The sequence below is a fragment of the Crinia signifera genome, chromosome 12 (genome assembly GCF_055691185.1).
Source record: "Crinia signifera chromosome 12, ASM5569118v1, whole genome shotgun sequence".
In the NCBI taxonomy this organism is placed as follows: Eukaryota; Metazoa; Chordata; class Amphibia; order Anura; family Myobatrachidae; genus Crinia; species Crinia signifera.
In genome coordinates, this window is record NC_139228.1 from 34,333,343 (window position 1) to 34,346,750 (window position 13,408).

The 13,408-nt window shown below is 46.8% G+C and overlaps 1 protein-coding gene across 7 annotated transcripts in view; it reads right to left on the reverse strand.

The window, feature by feature from the left end:
- KCNH5 (potassium voltage-gated channel subfamily H member 5) overlaps nucleotides 1-13,408 on the reverse strand; it is a 523,150-nt gene that overhangs the window by 274,542 nt on the left and 235,200 nt on the right. The window lies entirely within an intron of this gene.

Consider the following 13,408-nt stretch of genomic DNA (forward strand, 5'->3'; position numbering starts at 1 on the left):
TTTATTTGGAAAAATGCTAAAAATTGCTAAAATAATAGTTTTCAGGCCTGTTTTTGCCCCTAAAGTGTTATTAAGCTCAATAACATTAGTTTCCACTCATTTCTAGACAATTTTGATCACTTCACAGCTCACAAAATCGTTTTCATTTACTGTAGTAGGGCCATAAGGTTATCCCGATGTAGCTGGATGACTAAGCTAGGCGACAGCAGTGGGCATCACATACATGTGGACCTTACACTTCCAACCTGGCACATGTCGGAAGCAGAGCAGCACTACAGGGGCAGACATTGTGGCAGTTTAATAACCCCCCCCCCCTTGTAGCTGCACTCCTCTTTTAGAACCTCCACACCATTAGCAAGAGAAGAGAACATTTGATTAGTTTAATATATAACAAGACCCCTATCTGGCGTGAGGTCACGTGGTTTGTGAAGATACCTCCTTATCAAACTTGATCAGACAGGCTAGGCGTACGTTTTCCATTTCCTCCCTCACCACTTCACCACATTACATGTGTTCCTCCCGAAGGCACGCACTTGGTCTAGTACACTGACCATCAGCAGCTGTTGGGACTACTTCTTCCCAAACATTTATCAATCCATCCATACTATCCCAAAAGGAGGATATACTCTGGATGTCACTGATGACATCTATTCTTCCCCAATAGAGAAGGACCGATCTTCGTTCAAAGCTATACTAGTAGCTGCGCTCCTCTGGTAGAAGATCCAATCAAGTACCAAAACCCCTGTTTGGCTTGATTGAGCACTCTTCCTCATGTTCAGCCAAGGAGCAGTGGGCGTTTCGTGCAGCACTTATTTAGTCGTCACACAGGACAGGACACAGGATATATGTCGTGAGTGACTTGTGACACTGGACAATGGATAAGATATAGGCCGTCACACTGGACACAGCCCCTTGTATTAATGCTGCCCCTGTACACAGTGTACTACTCAGCAGCACTGCAGCCCCTGTGTGTGAGCACTGCAGCACTGAGTTAGTTAGTTAAATCACAAAAAAAACACAGGGTTCAGGGCTAAATAAAATAAATCACAACACAGGGCTTAGGGCTAAATAAATCACATCAGGGCACGGGCCACAGGACAGCCCCTGGACAGTGGACACTGCAGCCCCTGCGTGTGAGCACTGCAGCACGACACAGGATATATGTCGTCACACTGGACACAGGATATATGTCGTCACACTGGACACAGGATATGTCGTCAGTCGTCACACAGGACAGGACCCAGGATATATGTCGTGAGTGACTTGTGACACTGGACAATGGATAAGATATAGGCCGTCACACTGGACACATCCCCTTGTATTAATGCTGCCCCTGTACACAGTGTACTACTCAGCAGCACTGCAGCCCCTGTGTGTGAGCACTGCAGCACTGAGTTAGTTAAATCACAAAAAAAACACAGGGTTCAGGGCTAAATAAAATAAATCACAACACAGGGCTTAGGGCTAAATAAATCACATCAGGGCACGGGCCACAGGACAGCCCCTGGACAGTGGACACTGCAGCCCCTGCGTGTGAGCACTGCAGCACCTAGTTAGTTAAATCACACTACAGGGCTCAGGCCACAAGTCTACAACACAGGGCAGTGAGGGCAGGTCACGGAGCACAGCACAGCACGGAGCACATGGCACGGAGCACAGCACAGGGCAGTGAGGGCAGGTCACGGAGCACAGCACAGCACGGAGCACATGGCACGGAGCACAGCACAGGGCAGTGAGGGCACAGGTCAGGTCACGGAGCACATGGCACAGAGCACAGCACGGAGCACACGGAGCTTCCCAACCACCCTCTTCCCTCTCCAAGATTGGAGTGAAGATGGCGGGCGCGCGTGCGTCTTTTATAAGATCCCGCTCCCGCGAGAATCCGACAGCGCGATGATGACGTTCGGCCTCGTTATTGGTCCGGAATTCAGGCGGGAACACCCGAGCCGGCTCGGATCTGGCCCGGATCCCCGATATTCGGATCTGTCGGATCTCGGGGATCCGGACCCGCTCATCTCTAGTGCTGACAGGCGGTATTTCATGCCCTACCATCAAGGGCCGCCACTACAAATGTTGGGGCCTGGGACTGACCTACAGTCCGGGCCCCCAGCAGCACAGCGCCATATCTCCGCCCCCCCCGCGCACCCGCCTGCCAGCACCCCCCGTCCCCATTACGATTACTTACCATCACCCATAAAAATTCTGCGATTTTAGCAGTTTTTATCCTTTTTTTGGGATTCTACTGGACAAGGGGACCGATCTTCAATCAAGAAAGGTGAGTTTGAATGTATGGGCTCTGTATGCAATAAAGCTGTACTTGTAAGTGTGTGTCTGTGTGTGTGTGTTTAAACTATTTGTACTGCTGGGGGACTACTAGTCCCAGCGGGCCCTTAATTGCCCCGCATGCTGGGACTTGTGGTTCTCCAAGTCCCTGCATGTGGTGCTGGCTTGCTGGGACTTGTAGTGCCACAGCACTACACAATAGAATTCGCATCTCATTAAATATGCGAAAATCATAAAAGCCCAGGGGGCACCCCGTTTTCTGTATAAGCCCAGGGGTGCTGCTTTGTATTGATAGAAATTGAGGACAAACAATAAAAGATCAGGCAAAAATTCCTACTAGTATTGCTGAAGCTACTGGCACCAGTCATGACATTGACTTTGCAAGTCCATCAACATTGTCTGCTCAGGCCAAAGCACAATGTCCTAGAGGGCATGTAAAGAATCTAAACTTAAGAAACCTCCTAAGCAGAATCCAAGTGTGTTTTTGGTTTACGATGTCTATGCCTGACCCTGCCAATACTCTGAAGTAACTACACTTGGCTGGTGGGAAAATAATTCTTTCTGTTTTGGAAATGTTGAGTTTGAGGTGGAGAGATGATATTTAAGTTGAAATGGCAGAAAGGCATTTAGAGAAACTGGGGGAAATTTACTCTTAGATGTGTATTCTACTACACATGTGATATTTATTTATTTATTTATTAACAGTTTCTTATATAGCGCACACAGATTCCGCAGCGCTTTACAGAGCATAGTTATAATCAAAAACACATAACAAATTACAGTACAAGACAGTTTCGGACAAGTACATGGTTAATATGGATAGGTGCACCAGGGGACAGGACACTGAAGCAATTATCAGGGTGGCAAAGGTTTATATATTCTTTGAAAGGCACATAAGGAGAGAGGGCCCTGCTCGTGAGAGCTTACATTCTAAAGGGGGAGGGTTAGACAGAATGGGGTGACACAGAAGGCGAAGAAGTGAGCATAAACAGGTTAGGTTGAGAGATTGTCAGGTTTTATGCAGGAGGGTGGGAAGAGGTCAGCTTAGTCTTTAATATTTTAAGTCTAAAAAAGTGCTGGGTCATCCAAGAGTAGACAGCAGAGAAACAGTTGGAGATATGAGTGAGGATAGAGGGAGAGAGATCAGGAAAGGATCGGTAGATTTTAGTATTATCAGCATAGAGGTGGTAGTGGAAGTTAAGCGAGCAAATAAGCTCACCCAGAGAGGACATATAGAGATAGAGAAGAAGAGGGCCAAGAATAAAATGTTGGGGGACACCTATATTGCTATGGGCAACCAATCAGAATCTACTGTACTTATTTATTTAGCACCCTCTAGAAGATAGTAAACAGGATCTGATTGGTTGCCCATAGCAACATCACATGTGACGTGGAATACACATCTTAGTAAATTTCCCCCACTAAGTCCTACTGATGGTGACAATTCAGGGGAAGATAGATAGATTTTGCACATCATCTGCAAGTGTTGGTAGGAGCAGCGCCAGTCAATGTGCTGACATTCACATAAGAGAAAACCACAAGAGTAAGCAAAATGCAGGATTGGTGCAGGCATTTTTAATAAAAACTTCTACCAGTTGTGTATTCCACACCAACAAGGGGAAGCAGCATGAAATCCCGGCGGTCGGGATCCCGGCGTTCAAAATCCCGACGCCGGAATCCCGACAAGGGGGGGACGTGGATCGACCCCCCTTGCGGGCTCGCTGCGCTCGCCACGCAGCGGGCCCGGTGCCTCGCTACGCTCGGCACACTAATTTATTCTCCCTCCAGGGGTGTCGTGGACACCCCAGGAGGGAGAAAGTGTCGGGATTTCGGCGGTCGGGATTCCGGCGTCGGGATTCTGAACGCCGGGATCCAGACAGCCGGGATTTTAACTGCATCCCCAACAAGGTACTAGGTTGCCCATGAGATTAACAAGCCCATTGTCATGCCTTGGGCACAAGACACAAAAATCCACCTATTCTAACTGAAATTATTTAATTTCTACCCAAATCTAAACTACAACTGTCAAGCCATATGTAGCCTATGTAAAGCCATAGTAAACAGGGGTAAGGACGTCAACCACCTAGAAACCTAGGGGTAGATGTATGAAGCAGTGATAAGGGAGGAGAAGTGATAAAGTGCCTGGTACTTTATCACCGGCCAATCAGCTCCTGACTGTCCCTTTTAAAATCCAGCCTTTTACTTAACAGTCAGGAGCTGATTGGCTGACGATAAAGTACCAGGCACTTTATCACTTCTCCTCCCTTATCACTGCTTCATCCATCTAGCCGCTAGTAACATCCTCCCTTATACGTCTCTTGCAATGCATTCATCAAATCTCAAAAAAGTTATTGCAGGGTTGCCGACCCTTCCGGAATTCCCAGGAGTCTCCCAAAAATCGGGTCCCCTCCCGGCCCCCTGGAAGGGTGGGCAACCCTCCCGGAATCTTGGGGAGCCCCCTGAGCACCCTGAATCACGGCATGTAAATGCCGCAATCCGTGGGTCTCAAAGGAGGGGGCGGAGCTAAAATGGCACAATCGTGTCATTTTAGCCCCGCCCCCTCCATGGAGATCAGTCATTTCTCCTATTTCCTGTAATGGGGTGGGGCTTAATGACGTCACAGTCAAGCCCCGCCTCCCGATCGGGTAAGGAAAGTCTCCTCTCCAGGCTTCTCCCGGAAAGGAGCATTTAAAAGTCGGCAACCCTGAGTTATTGTCAAATTCAGATACTGTACTTTGGCTTAGAGCGCAATCAGTCCAATTCTCAGACTGTACATGGAGCATTTAAAAAAAGTGTCATTAGCATCTTCACTGAGAAATGCCATTGTACCCACTTTCCACATAACCACTGACATGTGGAGAAGTGGAACAGGACAAAATAAGAACTACATGACTGTGACAACCCACCACCAACAGCAGCCGCATCTCAAAAACAAACTCATTCCTAGGCAGGCTACACCGGATATGACCGGTTTGAGTAACAGGAGAAAGCTGAGAAACTTTTAGAGAAACTGAGGGACATCATTGCACAATGGTTTACCCCATGTGGACTCTCCTGGGATATGCAGGGCCGGATTAACAATGGGCCTGATGGAGCTACAGCTCCAGGCCCACTGTCCAAATAGGCCCATTTTGTAGATGAGGACTGAGGCTTTCAAACGAGCCTAGCCCCGCGTCGCTAGCCCCCCAGAGACCTGTGATACCGCCGGGCAAACCTGGAATGTTTTCCCCATAGGATAACAAGGGACCCACTAATTCCGGACCCCCACCCAGTTCGGACAACTGCCAGTTCCCCCCCCCTGGCATCAAAAAAAGCTTGAGGTTGATCACCTTCGAACCCAAATTGCTGGGCCTTCAATCTGACTAGTTATATGGGTTAATTGGTTCCAGAAATATTGCGGGTAAACAGATTTTTTTACTTTCAACTATAATTAGTTGAACGTATTTACACAAATAGAGACACAACCATGAGCAGACCGCCCAACCAGAACACCGGTCACGCCCCCCACATTATTAGGTGCTGGCCACAACCCCTATTATTGCCCATAAAAGGCCCTAGATAATTTTCAGCTCCAGACCCAACTAGACCTTAATCTGGCACTGCTCCTAACAACTACCCTCAAACTTACTTCTCAAATGAAAATGAACTTTAAAAGCAAAACAATACACACAATCATGACATATATGGGTGAGCACATATTTTGTTTGAAAAATGTGCATAACTATCAATCTTAAGTGCTTCCATATTCCCTTTTTGTGGCCGATCCAGCCTACTTGGAATTTAGAGCTACCTCATAATTAAATGCAAAACTTGATTTTATCCTCTATAACAGAGTTCTCTATTCCAGTCCTCATGTACCAGGTCATGCATGTTTTCAGGATTTCTTTTATCATGCCCAAGTGAATTCATCTATTTTGCAGACTCAGCAATTATCCCATCCTAAAGACATAAAGCTTCAAAGTATGACCTTCTGGGTGTATATGGTGGTTGAAGACCACTATTTAGGTTATCCTTCATAGGGGGTTATTTACGACGATGGAAGTTCTTTTAAAGATGGGATGTTGACCATAGCAACTCATCAAACTCTGCCCATAGCAACACCCCTTATGGTGAAATGGGTGTTACATCTCTATTTATAAAGCCTGAAGTCGACATTGATAACCACTGAGTATAACTAGCGTAAGCCCTCACTGGCGCTCTCCTGTGTCATTGGGAAGCTGATTATCCCTTATGTAATACAAACAACGGTACTACATGTACTGCCAATTGTCTTTCAATGTCACTGCCATCTCAGGGTGTTCATGTGAGTTTTTATTGACTTACTGTTGTTTTATTTTTAAATATTTTTTTATGAAACTACAAGGGGACACTGGAGAATAGGGGCTAAATTTACTAAAATGCTGGTTTTGTAATAGTGAAGATATTGCCCATACCAACCAATCAGATTCTACTTATACTTTATCTAGCACCATCTAAAATAATTAGAGTCTGAATTGGTTGCTATCCTATAGGCAACATCTTCTCCTTCTATAAACCCTGACCTAGGGTAGGCTCCATACCTATTCTATTGTACAGTAAGTGCTTCTGGACAGTGGCCTCACAGGAAGGAACATGGGCACAATATAGTACTGAGACACATTGGTCCCATTCTGACCTGCTTGGTAAACTGGAAAGCTCGCAGCTTAACGCAGTTGTTGCGCCGCCCCGGCAAATCGTTACACCCACCCTCCCCCTGCAGTCGTATCCCCTCGCATGTGCTTGCAGCCGAAAAATTCTCCTCGCAAATATAAGTGAGTGGAGACTGACTTATATTTGCGGGCTTCCGGCTGAAGACAGGGCGGGCGTCTATCATGTGATGACAGCTGCCCGCCCCCTGCACACATCGGCATGCCCACATTCCCATGGGAACACCCAGCATTTTCATGAAACGCTGGGCGTTTCAATGGGCAATACCTGTCCCTCCTGCTGCACCGCTCCATGCGAAACGGCTCAGGGACTATGCAAGTCGCCAAGTCTGTTTGCCCAGGGACCCTGCACATGTGCATAAATTCCTATGCACAGTCAAAAACCATCGGTCCCTGTGCAAATGAGTTGAGGGACCGAATGAACCGGAATGACCCCCATTATGCCCACACAGTATGGCCTCTTACTGCACATTATGCCCACACTGTATGGCCTCTTACTGCACATTATGTCCACACAGTATGGCCTCTTACTGCACATTACGCCCACACAGTATGGCCTCTTACTGCACATTACGCCCACACAGTATGGCCTCTTACTGCACATTATGCCCACACAGTATGGCCTCTTACTGTACATTATATCCACACAGTATGGCCTCTTACTGCACATTACGCCCACACAGTATGGCCTCTTACTGTACATTATATCCACACAGTATGGCCTCTTACTGCACATTACGCCCACACAGTATGGCCTCTTACTGTACATTATATCCACACAGTATGGCCTCTTACTGCACATTACGCCCACACAGTATGGCCTCTTACTGTACATTATATCCACACAGTATGGCCTCTTACTGCACATTACGCCCACACAGTATGGCCTCTTACTGTACATTATATCCACACAGTATGGCCTCTTACTGCATATTACGCCCACACAGTATGGCCTCTTACTGCACATTATATCCACACAGTATGGCCTCTTACTGCACATTATATCCACACAGTATGGCCTCTTACTGCACATTACGCCCACACAGTATGGCCTCTTACTGCACATTACGCCCACACAGTATGGCCTCTTACTGCACATTACGCCCACACAGTATGGCCTCTTACTGCACATTACGCCCACACTGTATGGCCTCTTACTGCACATTACGTCCACACAGTATGGCCTCTTACTGCACATTACGCCCACACAGTATGGCCTCTTACTGCACATTATGCCCACACTGTATGGCCCCTTACTGCACATTATGTCCACACAGTATGGCCTCTTACTGCACATTTTGCCCACACAGTATGGCCTCTTACTGCACAATATGACCACACAGTATAATCTCTTACTGCACATTATGACCACACAGTATGGTCTCTTACTGCACATTATGACCACACGGTATGGCCTCTTACTGTACATTATGCCCACACAGTATAGCCTCTTACAGCACATTACTCCCAAACAATATAGCCTCTTACTGCACATTATGCCCACACAGTATGGCCTCTTACTGCACATTATGACCACACAGTATGGTCTCTTACTGCACATTATGACCAAACGGTATGGCCTCTTACTGCACATTATGACCACACAGTATGGCCTCTTACTGCACATTATGCCCACAAAGTATGGCGTCTTACTGCACATTACGCCCACACAGTAAAGCTTCTTACTGCACATTATGCCCACACTGTATGGCCTCTTACTGCACATTATGACCAAATGGTATGGCATCTTACTGCACATTATGACCACACAGTATGGCCTCTTACTGCACATTATGACCATATGGTATGGCCTCTTACTGCACATTATGACCATATGGTATGGTCTCTTACTGCATATCACAGATGGTTGGCAGGTACTGCCACCAGGAATTTTGTGGCTCGGGACTGATTTCCAGTCCGGGCTTCCCCAAGCCCTCCCTTTACTTACTGTCCGACTCCTGCTGCAGGTCCCGAAGCACAGGATTCTTCAATGCAGGACACCAGCAGACAATTAAAATGCAGCATTTTAATTGGCCACTGGTGTCCTGCATGAAGAAGCAGGCAACACAGCGGAGGCAGTCGGGCGCGGGGGGGGGGGGGGGGATGACAGCCGGGCAGGGTACAGCTCTCTGCCCGGCTGTCACCTGACTGCATTTTTTCATTGTGGATTTGGAGAGTGAACTTTCTTTTTGAAAAACTTCCAATAAATCTAAAGCATATTGTCCAGCGCTGCAGAGATATTCTCACACTCCCTAGAAACGCTTGTATTAATACTTGGGTGCTTTAAAGATTGAAGCACCTCTGAGAGTAACTGCAGCAGAGGGATTAAGAGAGCTTGAGAACACCTGGACTATCCCCTTTTTCCAAAAAGTGAAAGTAATTTTTGCAGGGACACTGATCTGTTTCAGATCCCTCTGGAGAGAGGGAGCTGTGAAGACAGGGATTGAAGGTAGTAGCAGATAGGGACTGGTGGTGGGGTGGAGATTTTGTGGGTTAAAAACTGTCACAGTTCAAAGTGAAAGTACAAGCCGTCATTTTGACAGGCTTTTAACTAGTTTATTTAATAAAAGTGGTACACAAAGAATTTGGAAGTATCCACATTTTTGAGAATAAGAAATCTGGAGTATGCATTTATTTTATTGTTGATTTTTTTTTATGCCAAGCTACTGTATAGCCTCTTATGTCAATTAGACATTGGGGTGAAATTTAATAGGATGAGATATTCAGAAAGATTTGGGAAGAAATTTCCAGTTTTTTTAAAGCGGCAAACTGCAAAATCAAACTGGTTTTGCAGGCTAAATGATTGCCGCTTTAAAAAAACTGGAGATTTCTTACCAAATCTTTCTGAATATCTCATCCTATTAAATCTCACCCTGGATGCCTTAATCCTAGTCATTTCTCTGACTGGGCAGTTGATGAGGAAATTTGAAATGTGAAATTTTTAACGAGCCCCCAAGTTAGATCACTTTAGAATGCTGCATTTTTCCACAATAAATTGGATAACGTTCTTTGACCAATGTGTTACTCTATGAAATGGTAATTTCATCTAATGTTTAGTTCACATAACAAGCTCTTAAGTAATTATGACTACAGTCTACAGATAAAACCATTTCCAATTGGTAAACATTCTAATGTGTACAGTTGCCCTAGGAGCAAAGGAGATTACAAGCGGGCTGCTTTCTTCAATTATTTCAGCTGAGCCTTTTCATTGTAATGCTGGCAGGCAAGTAAAGCTATTTCATAGACGCAGCAGTGATTTGGGAGCCCAGCCACAAGGGAGAGCACACCTAATGACAGCCAAGCAACATCATTGCGGATGCAGTCATTTGGTCTACAGCATGATGGTCGAAGTCATTAGGTCGACACCATTAGGTCAACATGGGAAAAGGTTGCAGTGGCGTAACTCCCGGAGGCAATGGAGACATTTGCCGCCGGGCGTTGGCCACTAGGGGGGGCACAGGGAGAGGAGCATGGTGCACTGAGCACTCGCATAAAAGAAAATGAAAAAAAAAAACTACAGCTCCTAGCAGACCTTGCTGCAGGAAGCTCAGGGCTGCTGGGAGCTTAATTTTAGTTTCAGTTTCTGCAATCCAGCTGCAGTTAGTGCACTGTGCAGCAGTTGCACCTTACCTTCCTTGCAGCCAGATAAGAGGTAACGAGTGGCTCCGGAGCAGCAGTCTGAAAAGGGGGCGTGGCTACACGGCACTGGACTGGACTGTACACACAGTCATTGCCAGCCAAGCCCTGCAGCAGCAGCATGGTGAGTGTGACTGTGTGTGTGTGTTTAACTGTTATATCCAGTATGTAATTATCTGTGTGTGTGTGTGTGTGTGTGTGTGTGTGTGTGTGTGTGTGTGTGTGTGTGTGTGTATATGTGTACCTATTATGTACAGTATGTATTTATCTGTCTGTGTGTGTGTAACTATTATGTACAGTGTGTGTGTGTGTGTGTGTGTGTGTGTGTGTGTGTGTAACTGTTATATACAGTATGTATTTGTGTCTGTGTGTGTAACTATAATATACTGTATGTATTTATCTGTGTGTAATTATTATACTGTTGGAATGTGTGCATAAGTGAATAGGTGTGTGAATATATGTATGCATAAGTGTAGGTATGTATAAGTGTGTGACAGTATGACTATATATGCATGTGTATAGGTGTGCGATACGTCGCCCGCCAAATGTCGGTCTGATCGCCCCCTCTTGCATGCCATGTCCCTTCTCATGGGCTGCAAATGGATGTTTAACATAACCATCCATTCGCAGGCTACGTGGAAACAGCCACATGATTCGATGGTCGCTGACCATCCAATGATGTGGAACGTGCACGCATATCTAAGTGACTCTCAGTTCACTTAGATATGCGTGCACACTGGAGAGGAACTTGGGAGGCAGCTGACATCCGGTGATGTCAGCTGTCCACCCCTGGTACCCACGTCTTGGGCCGATTACCATGGGAACACCCATAAAATGCTGGGTGCGAATATACGCAGCCACCCCGGCCTGCAGTTTTGGGTGCCTGCGCTTGGCGAATAGTGTGGCGATACACATGCGCCAGCGCATACGCACATCAATCCCTCATGCGAACGCACTGTGGATGCGAACAAATTAGAATGACCCCCCTTTATGTAGGTATATGTGTGGGTATGGGTTATTTTTTCTTTATCTGCAGCCCAAATAAATGGGTAAATTTATGCAAATAATGGGAGATGTGCCAGGAGGCGTGTTTAATCAGTAAGCAGTCTGTGTACATGGATGTTTATGTGTTTATTTATTTAGTTACACAAGTGTGTTATGTGGTGTGCAGTGCTGCATGTGTGTTTATTTATTTAGTTACAGAAGTGTGTTATGTAATAGGTGTGCAGTGCTGCATGTGTGTTTTCAGTGAAACAGGTTTGTGGATGTTAAGTGACAGAGATGTGTGTGTCTGTTAAGTGTAGAGTGACTGCGCATGTGCATGTTTGAGTGAAACAGGTGTGTGTTTGTGTTGAGTGACAGAGAAAGTGGAGGATTTCGGACGGCCACCAAGGCACATGAACGAACAACCCGTGTCGTTTATGTGGTTTTTTTTTTTACATATTAAACAGCCGACCCGCATATCACAGAAGCCGGACGACCCGCATATCACAGAAGCCGGACGACCCGCATATCACAGAAGCCGGACGACCCGCATATCACAGAAGCCGGACGACCCGCATATCACAGAAGCCGGACGACCCGCATATCACAGAAGCCGGACGACCCGCATATCACAGAAGCCGGACGACCCGCATATCACAGAAGCCGGACGACCCGCATATCACAGAAGCCGGACGACCCGCATATCACCTCACACAGAAGCAGGCCGTATACCACTCTTGGAGGGAGCCAGGACACATACTGGGAGCTGCAACACCTCCGTGGGACACTGGGCACCCCCCCATGAGCACTCCCATTTTTACGGGGATCCAATGACACGGAGAAGGTAATGTTGATCTGTATGCTGCTCCCTGCACACTTCTATCAATGCTCTGTCTTCTTTCCCTTTTTCGCACACTTCCTCCCCCCCATCTCTAACTTTCTCCCTATTTTTTCCACACTCACTCCCACCCCCTCTCTCTTTTCTCCCTCTTTCTCACACTCATTCTCCCCTCAACCTCCCCTCTATTCTTCCCCTCTCTCACACTTACCCCCCCTCCCTTACTCTCACCATTCTCTCCTTTTCTCACCCCTATCTCTCTTATCTACCTTATTCACTCCCCCCCACTTCTCTCAATATCTCTCATCCCCCTTTCTTCTCCACCTCTCACACACTCACTCTTCTGCTCTCATCCCCCTCTCACTCCTCTCTCTCAAACTCTCTCTCCTCTTCACCCTCTCACCCATCTCCTCTCTCTTTAACCCCTCTGTCTTGATTCCCGCTCACACTCTCTCCCCCCTTTCTCTCAACTCTGTCTCTTCACGCTCTCTCACACCCCTTTCTACGCTCAGCCCTCACCCTCTCTATCTCTCACACACTCTCCCCTCTCTCACAACCCCCCCCCCCACTTCTCACACTTACTTTTACCTTTTCTCCCCTCTCTCACACTCCCCCACTCTCTCACTTTTCACCACTGCTTCTCCTCATCATGCCTTCAGAGGCCAAGAAATAGTTGTGAGGCCATACCCATTGTTTTGCGGGACAGAGGTGTGTATGTGTCTGTATTAATTAGGGGGGGGGGGGGGGGCACCAACATTTATCTTGCCTCCGGGCAATTGGGATGAACTTACGCCACTGAAAGGTTGACAAGGGTCTAGGTCGACATAGGAAAAGGTCGACATGTTTCTAGGTCTAAAGGTCATTAGTTCGACAGGTCTTTAGTTCCACAATGTCTAGGTCCACAGTCAAAAGGTCGACATGGGGTTTTTCACTGTTTTTTGAGCCGACAGGCGGTATTTCATGCCCTACCATCCACTAGTGC